This window comes from Apodemus sylvaticus, chromosome 16 (genome assembly GCF_947179515.1).
Source record: "Apodemus sylvaticus chromosome 16, mApoSyl1.1, whole genome shotgun sequence".
NCBI lineage: Eukaryota > Metazoa > Chordata > Mammalia > Rodentia > Muridae > Apodemus > Apodemus sylvaticus.
This window is the reverse complement of record NC_067487.1, coordinates 40,255,320-40,265,164: the sequence shown is the minus strand read 5'-3', so window position 1 is coordinate 40,265,164 and position 9,845 is coordinate 40,255,320.

Sequence of the window (9,845 nt, the reverse complement as noted above, 5' to 3'; positions counted from 1 at the left end):
GCTGATCTGGATTTAGGGACCCTAGTTCCTCTGTTCCATGGCCAGGCCCTGGAATAAACACCTAGAAAACTCCAGAAGCCAGCTCTGGCTGCCTCTTTACTGCTCAGGGCTGAGGTGGTCCCTTCAGCAAAGGGGAAGGACACCTGCTGGGCTAAGAAAACATCACTGGCAAGGTTTAATTTCTGCAGTTTCACAACAAATAGAAACGTCGCCATCGGCTAGCATAGCTCTAGTTCAGGGAAAGCACAGAAAGCTAAACGTGAAGCAGCGAGAACATCGAGAACACGGTCAGATTCCAGGAGACTTTGTGCTGTCAAACAAATTCAGACTGGAGATTTTGTCAAGGATTAAAAGCCTAGTATGACGTTCTTAGAATCGCTTTTCTCCAAAACATGGACACTACTTTCAAGAGGCAAACGTTGTATGAAATTTGACAGTCTATTAAAAGGATATGCATAATTAAAAGATGAAAGTTGGGGGATAATGATAGCGTTTTATTTACTAGCTGGACTTTTATTCTTGTAACAATGAACCCATCTAAGAAGACTGCCCAGCATTTACTTAAAGAACTGGCTTTACTTAAAGATTTACTCTGAGCCAGGTGTGGGAAAGCAAGCCTGCAGTCAGGACACAGAGTCAGGCAGATCAATGTGAATTCAAGACCAGACTGGTCAGAGGGAGGGGTAAGGGAGAAGGGGGTGGGGAAAGATCGGCTAACTCACACACACACACACACACACACACACACACACACACACAAACACACACACACCGATTTACTCTGAATTTAAAAGATTGAGTTTTTAAATCTTGGCGTTTTTAACTGAAATGTAATTATGTTATGTTAGAGAGGGGCATCTAAGTTGTTTCCAGTTTCTGGCTATTACAAATAAAGCTGCTATGAACACAATTGAGCAAGGGTCTTTGTGAGATTCTGAAACACCTTTTGGGTATTTATCCAGGAGTAATATAGCTGGGTCTTGAGGTGGAACTATTCCCAGTTTTCTAAAAAAAAAAATGCCAAATTGATTTCCAAATTGGATGTAAAAGTTTGCATTCCCACCAGGAATGGAGCAATGTTCCCCTTGCTCTATATCCTCACCAGCATTTGCTGTCACTTGAGTTTATGATCTTAGGTATTCTACTGGGTATAAAATGGAACCTCAGAGTGTTTTGATTTGCATTTCCCTGATGACTGAGGAATTTAAACATTTCTTTAAGTGCTTCTGGCCATTCAAGATTCCTCAGTTGAGAATTCTCTGTTTAGTTCTGAAACCCCTTTTTTATTTAGTTGGGGTTTTTTGGGGTGTGTGGATTATTTGGGTTGTTAGTGGCTAAATTCTTGAGTTCTTTGTAAATGTTTGATATTAGCTCTCTGACAGATGTAGGGTTGGTAAAGATCCTTTCCCAAACTGTGGGCTACTGATTTGTCTTATTGACAGTATCCTTTTCCTTAGGAAAAACTATTCAGTCTCCTGAGGTCCCATTTATCAATTGCTGATCTTAGAGACTGAGTCATTGGTGTTCTGTTCAGGAACTTGTCTCTTGTACCAATGTGTTCAAGGGTATTTCCCGCTTTCTCTTCTATGAAATTTAGTGCATCAAGTTTTATTTTGAGGTACTTGATCCACTTGGACCTTAGTTTTGTGCAGTGTAATAAATAAATAAATAAATAAATAAATAAATAAATAAATAAATTCTTCTTCATGTAGACATCTGGTTAGTCCAGCGCCATTTGTTGGAGATGCTTTCATATTTCTATCGTATGGTATTGGATTCTTTGAATCCTCTAGAAAGATCCTCCTGTGCAGAGGTGGTAGCACAGGCCTCTAATCCCCATACTGGAGAGACAAGGCAAAGTAAATCTGAGTTCAGGGCTAGTCCAATCTACCCAGAAGGAAGACGGGGTAAAATGGAAGTTGCAGGTGGCCCCTAGATTAATTTGTAAAAGAAGCATCTGGATAGATCACTCCTCAACCATGTTGATTAAGCAGAGAGGTTTCCTAAAGTGCTCAAAATTACTCCTGTGTTCTGGTTCTTCTTTGTCCCAGCACACATGAAAACCAGGATGTCAAAATCTTTTAAGGACTTCCTTTAAGACAAACCACCAGTTATTCCTGTAACCAAAGGTGGGAAAGAGTAGAGCATGCTCATCTGTGTCCACTCTACGCCTCATCTTTTCCCTTGGGCCATTTCAATAAGAACACAAATTTCAATCTTTTTAACACTTTTATTAAGAATGCTGTAAACAAACAACCACCAGATGGCTGCAAAGAAACAACTGCCCTGTGTTTGCATTTGCTGTAATAAAGGAGCTGACAGAAGGTTCCCTAATTGCAGGTCTTAGCAGGCATCAGGGCTCCTGGGCTGCAAACAGAGTTCTGGGTGCCTTGTTCACGTTTTCTTCTTCTGGCCAAAAGCCCTTTGAAGCCACGCCCAGCATCCTAGGTTCCTGGGACTGTCAGAAGCAGGATCCTGGTCAGGGTAGTCTCCACCATCACAGGTCTCAAGTTCCAGTCCTTTCTCCCTCAGCAAGCTTGGTGAGGGCTGGTCTGGCTCTTCTACACCTCTGTCTTGGTTGTTGTTGTCCACATCTCCTGGGGACACTTGTGGCTCCCTCTGACTCTCACTGTGGGAGAACTTTATGCCCTTCTTCATGGCACAATTTAATCTTTGGTAATATCTCAGGTAGTCCAAGCTCTCAAATATACAAAAGGTGTATAGATCCCAATCTGCCATCCAGCCATCCTCAGAACAGTGACTTGACTCTCCACAGAAACAACGTGGCTCAGACTCGGAGTATCCTGTACTCAGGGCTGGCAAGACACGCGCACTTGGCAGTACATGTTCTGTAGAATCTGATGTCCCTTTGACAAAACTGGGACAGGAGCGCATCATCTTCTTGGCTTTATTCATGGAACTCGGTGGGCAAGTCCTTGACCCTTTGATTCAGAGAAGACTCTAGTTAGTGAATTGTACTCTATACTTCATGGACCATCCCAACCATTACCCTGTCTGAAACTGGGGTTTAAACCACACAATCCTAGCATTTGTTTGAATTCCCCAAATAGGCAAGATTCTGCCCAGCCTGGTGGCAAAATCCTTTTATCCCAGAATACAAGGGAAAGAAGCAGATCTGGAACAAATCAGAGGCATGTGGATCTCTGATCTCAAGGCCAGCCTGGTAATCAGACCTAGTTTCAGGACAGCCAGGGCTATACAGGAAAACCTAGGCTCAAAGAACAAAAGAAGAAAACAACAAAGGAGTGAAGCTGATCAATATAAGATGCTATCACTCTGGATGTTGTAATGATATTTAATTAAAAAATGAGCCAACACATTCCTCACCCGCCATAACTACAGGAGAAACAACCAGCCCCTCAGTGAGGTCCTTGGCAGAGGCAGCAATCTAACTCTTTGGTAGGGTCAAGCAATGCTCTCGAGAATCTGTTCACTGCCCAGGACTCTCTAGAGCAGTCTGGGCCAGTCCTGGCATCTCTCCTGCCTCACCTGACACTCACCAGGTCTCCACAGGGTCAGAGGTGCTCTCACTTTTGTCTCTGAGGCAATCTCTTCCAACTAGCTTTCTCAGCATCTCAGCTGAATTCTGTCTCTGCCATAGGCAGTGGACCCACATTTCACACATGTCACACTACCCGTGGGACACCAGTTCCGTTGGTTTCCCCAATAGAGGTACCTCAAATTACCCAAAGTCCAGACTTTCAACACTTAATTAATTTGCCAATTAATTTAAATATATTTTTAAAAAGTTCAAGATGCCAATAAGGTAATAACAAAGCCATCTACTATAGTAAACCTTCTATCCCAATAGTCTAACCTTTAGGTGTATTTACCTCTGACTCCATCTTGGCTCGCTGTATCTCTCCCCCTCCCACTCATGGCTCCTGTGTGCATCTCCCTGTGTCTCTCTCCCTAGCTCCTCCTCCTCACTCCCTTCCAATCACCAGCCTCTCAACACCTCAATGTGAATGCATAAGAAATATCTTACAACATCATGCAACTGTCCTGAGTTAAACATTATCAGCAACTGATTAGACAGGCAATGGGGAAAGTGCTCATGGGCCAGCAAATCTACTTGGGGTTCCTGTTCTAGAGAGCCAAAGATCAACTAGAATGATCTCTCACTCACTCTCCCTTTCCTGATAGGGGATATATTAGATTGACTTACAGGATGCAGTCGGCCTTATCCCACAAGAGCTGGATAGGAAGCAAAGTCCAAGAATCCAGAAATTCTCAGACATTGAGGCTGGATGCCTCAGCTGGTCTTCAGTGGAAGATGGAATCAATGACAAGTGGGCTCTAATGCCTGAGAAGTCATAAGACTTGCTTAAACAGGAGAGAGCAAGCAGGCAATGTGAAAACTTTCTTCCTCTGTGTCCTTATATAGGCCTCAAGATGAAAGTGTGGCCTAAATTAAAGGTGTGTGTTCCAGATTCAATCTCTGGATTAAAGCCTGGATTAAAGCCTCTGGATATGTGTCTTCTGCTGGGTGTGGCAGCTCATGCCTTTAATCCAAGCACTGTGGGAGTGAATCATGCAGGTGGATCTGTGTGTGTAGCCTAGTCTACAAAGTGTGTTCTTATACAGCCAGTGGCACTGCAGCAAACCCTGGCTCATAGGAACAACAACAATCGCTATGACACAGTTCTGTGGCTTTCTTGCCCCATATCCAGATTAAAGACCTGTGTCTTTCAAACTCAAAGAGATCTGCATTTAATTGGAGTGTTCCTACTTCAAAGAACCTGATTACCTTCTACAAATTAAACAACAAATCCCTTGAAGTTGTGTCCTTAAGTTTTGGATTTTGCCTAATTCCTGATGTAATCAAGTAAAAGCAATTTTCAGAACAGCCATGGTTACACTCTGTGGTCTCTATTCTTCTCGCCAGAGAAGGAGAATAGCCAAGAAATGAGTTTGGCCAGAAGCATAAACGATTCTTGGCTTTGAGCTGCAAGCCAATAAGCACTTCAACTTGAGACTTGCAGCCTAGGTAAATTCCACTAGGCTGTCAACAACTCCAAGCTGAAATCCCATGATGATTTCAAACCTCACAGGTGATTCTGTTTCTAGGTGCTATGCTTTTGCCAATGAGATCAGACTCTGCCAGGCTCTCTGCAGTGGGATCCTGTGCAAACCGAAGATCCGGACCCCATGCACCAAAACACTGACCAAAATGCTTGGCATCTGAGTGTGAATGTGCAGGAGATGTGATGCTGTGCTGTCAGCAGGCTGAGGCTAAATCATACCTTGATTGCAAACAACATAGTTGATTTTGTTTCTATGTTTGTTAGTTTTCAAATGGAACCAGACTTTGCCAGAAAGGCTGTAGTGAGATCTTTTGTAAAACCATTTTGAGAAGGTGTGGAGGAAAACCTGAATTAAACCCCTGGAGCCTGTGTGCCAGTATACAAGAAAAGTGATCCAGACCCAATTTTATTTGTTTTCAGGTCCTCTCTGTTTGCCATGTTTCTAAGTATCTCTGGGCTGTGTTGAATCTCTACACTCTCAGAACAGTTGTTATCCACGTTGACTCAGCACAGGGCTTTCTCAAAGTTCTCAAGATTTCTCCCTGTGTCCTGCTAATCTTGTGGCCCAGGACACCTGGGAACCAGGTTTCCTAAGACTGCCTGAAAGCTGCTTAAAAACCACCATTTAGTCCTGTGACCTAGGCTCAAAAGACAAAACAAGCAGGGAAAAAAAAAAAGGAGCGAAGCTTTTCAAATTAAGATCCTATCACTCTGGATGCAATTGTCTAGAGACAATTATAGGCCATTATAGGCGATTGATGAGACAGGCAAAGGGTAAAGTGTTCATGGGCCAGCAAATCTACTTGGGAGCCTACTTTAAAGAGTAAAAGATCACATAGAATGATCTCCAATCACTCTATCTTTCCTGAAAGGGATTTATTAGAATGACTTAAAGGATGCAGTCTGCCTTATTCTACAACAGCTGGGTGGGAAGCAAAGTCCAAGAATCCAGAAGTTCTCAGTTCCTGAGGCTGAAAGTCTCTGTTGGTCTTCAGTAGAAGATGGAATAACAGACAAGGGAGCTCTAAGCTGGCGAAGTCATAAGACTTGCTAGCTAGGAGAGGACAAGCAGTCAATGTGAAAACTTTCTTCTTCTGTGTCCTTATATAGGCCTCAGGGTGAAAGTGTGGCCCAAATTAAAGGTGTGTGTTCCAGAGTCAATCACTGGATTAAAGCTGAGTGTCTTCTGCTGGGTGTGGTGACTCAGGCCTTTAATCCAAGCACCGTGGGAGTGAATCATGCAGGTAGAAATCTGTGAGTAGCCTGGTCTACAGATTGGGTTCCAGGACAGCCAGTGGTCTTACAGAGAAACCCTGGTTCATGATAACAACAACAATCACATTATCAAAGTTCTGTGGCTTTCTTGCTCCATATCCAGATTAAAGGCCTGTATTTTCAAGCTCAAAAAGATGCATTAATGTCTAGTCTTCTAACTTCAAAGACACTGATTACTTTCTACAAACTAAACAAAAATCCCTTGAAGGTGTGTCCTCAAGTTTTGGATTTTGGTTAATTGGAGATTTAATCAAGTTGACAACACTGAATAGTGACCACAGAGATTGTTTCTCTGTAACCCTGGCTGTTCTGAAAATCATTTTGTAGACCAAGGTGACCACCAAGTCAAAGATCTCCCTGCCTCTGCCTCCCTCCTGTAAGATTAAAGGCACATGTCACCAGGTCCTGCTTGGAAATCCTGTGAAGAGTCCTTTCCTTAGCTGGAGTCCTGAGCAGATGCTAATCCTGTGTTCCCAGCAGAGAGATGGTTAGGGGGGAACAGCTAAGTGTAGAGATGAACCTTCAGGACACAGACTCCTCTCCACCTGCCCACTCCCCAGCCCCTGTCTCTGCCTCATATTTTATGTCCTGCCTTTGAGATGAACACAGATAACATTTCCATCCTCTAGTCTCTGTGTCTGCACAGAAGGCTGGCAGGGATCTGCTGGGATAGCTGGGCTCCAGGGTGCCCTGGACTGCAGTCATATTTACAGGGAAGCAGGCAGCAAGACTGGAAAGCAGTTTCTTGAGGGACTGTCAAACCAGAGGTCTTCTAAGTCAGGGATATGAAGGGTAGAAAGCCATGGCTCTAGGTGTGCTAATGGCAGGACTGGAGGAGGCCAGGAGCCTCTGGTGCAGAATCCCAAGACAGCTACTTCACACACACAAGAACCAAAAAGACAGCTCTGCTGCTCTAGATCCAGGCACACAAGGACATCAGCAGTGTGTTCCCTGGGATGGATGACACTGAGCCTTCTGCACTCCATCTGTGGGTGGTCTTCACAATCCTGAAAGAGGTGGGGGAGACAAGCAAAGGACCCTGACACCTGGTGCTTACACATCTGCAAAACAAAGAAGTGAAAAAGGCAAAAGTTGTTTTTAGAGTATATAAAACAGAATCAACACACCAAGGAGGTGAGGGGCGAGAAGAGAAGTGTAGTGCCAGGGAAAAGTTAGTGATCTCCAAAATAGACAGGAGCTGATCTGATGCAACTCATAGTAGGGTCTTTATTCTAAGTTTGATCGGGCCCCTCAAAAATACCACTATCACCTAGCACTGTTTTGGTGGATGGGGAGGCCCCAGTATCTCCCATGGCAAAGCTTTATAGTAAGCAGCAAGCAGGGCTTAAGTGTGCAAGGATCTAACTGGAAAGCTATTGTGACCTTTATCATAATCGGCTGGTGCTGGGAGTCATTTCATAATCTTAGCTATTGCTCCCCTCTGCAAAGGTGGTCATTCAGAAGAGGGTGGGCTTGTAACCTGGATGTGCAGGTTTTTGGGTGAATATCTTAAAAACACTGGTCTTGGTGAGCATTAGTCTAGAGACTGAAGGTAGGCTCAGCTTTTGTTGGGGGTCAACTTGTAAACTGATACTAGGTACCAGCCTGTTTGTTTACCTGAGTTTAAACTTAGGTCAGGTTTTCTAAAATGGAGACCAAACTAAAAAGATTTGGTCTGTCATTCATCCCTTTCTCTTGTGACTAGAAGTCTCAATCATGGAACTTCCTAAAGCTTCATGAAAACAATTAGTAACAGGGCTAAGTCTTTGTGGAGTCCATTGGGCATGGGTAGGGGCCCATCAATGGGAAAGAGGAGGAAGTCTGGAGGTTGAATTTTCCTCCTGTTGACCAGGTTCTTTTTCAACTGTAAAGGGATATGCAGTAGATCTAGGCGGGGACTCTGTAGCACAGGGACCCTTTCAGCAAAGCTCTAGTGACCTCCTGCAGTATCTCCTGAATAGAGCCAAATTTCTGAGCTAAAGTTGGCAGAGCTCTGGAGGTAGACCTGTTTTATGGAAACCAAGCAGTTTAAGCCAAACATGTTTGTGCACCCACAAAACACCCTGGAATGTGTAATAACTTTTGTCAGTAGATGAAGCAAACCTAACTTTAAAAGTGTTGAGTACTACCTGGTATGGGGGGTTGTATACTCTATAGAGGATGAAGGTCAAGAAGTCATCCAGTCACCTTCAGTCTCAAAGGTCAACTTAGTTAAGGTCTCTTATAGGGCTCGATTTTTCTTCTTTACCTGTCCTGAACTCTGGGGTCTCTACAATTTATGAACTTTTAAATCAATCTCCAGAGAATTTGCTAATCTCCAACTTACCTGGGATACAAATGTTGGTCTATTGTGTGACCATATAGGCTTAGAAAAACACAAATGTTAGAAGATTATTCTTTTAGTAATTTCTTTGTTACCATCTATACAGTCTTATTTTTAGTCGGAAAAGTCTCAGTCTATCCTGAAAAGGTATCTATAAATATTAGCAAATATTTGTATCTGAATGTTTTATGGCTTTTTATTTCCATGAAGTCCATTTTCTGATAGACTCCTGGCTTGGTACTCCGGTATTGAGCAACTACATTAGTCAATTGACAGGACTTAAAATTTTTAATGATCTTAGCTGTTTTTGAATTGGCATCTTTACCTATGATGTGGGACTGGTGTACTAGGTCTTGTATTAACTGGGGTCCCATGTGTGATGAACAATGGATATTTTTTAGTATGCTCATATCTAGTTTTTCTGGTACAATTATTTTGCAGTCAGCTTTCCTCTGTCATCTCTGATGACACTGATACATGGACAGGTTTTTGGCCCAGATCACATCTTCTGTCTGGTCAGAGAATGTGGGATCTCTTGGGTCTAGAGCAACCAAGGACATGAGGGATCCAGTTTTTAGGGTCACCAATTGGGCTGTCTAGTTGTCTTCTGACTTGGAATTTAGTCCTTCCTTCTGCCCTTAGAAGGCCTTTTTTTTTTTCCTATAAATAACCACAAGGATATGAACCATACGAAAGGCACACCCAAAATCTTTGTCTCTTGTCTTTACTCAGCTGAAACACCTTGGTCAGAGTTGCCAGTTCAACTTTCTGGGCTGTCATCCTTGCCAAGAGTGGTTCTGCCCATATGATCTCAGTGTTTGGGAACCACCACTGCCCCAGCATACCTCTGTCCATCCTGAATGAGGCTGGTGCCATTGGCGAACCATGTTACCTCTGTATCCATCTGAAGAGTCATGCAGAGGTCAATTAAGGTCAAGGTCAGGAAACAAGCAGGAGAAAAGTTATCCTGGGGGCATTCAAGAAGAGAGTCTGATAATGAGTCATTTTGTCATCTTCTTTAACCAGGAGGATATTGCTTCACTGATGTGTAAATGGTGGGGTGGCAGCTTCTGACAATTCCTGACAAATTGGCTTTTAGCTGACACCAGGGCCTGGACACTGAGTATGAATCCCCCAGGTCTAGGGAGGCCATCTGTAGTTGGCACAGTAAGGCCTTCTTAGTGGAGTCTCAGTAGTCT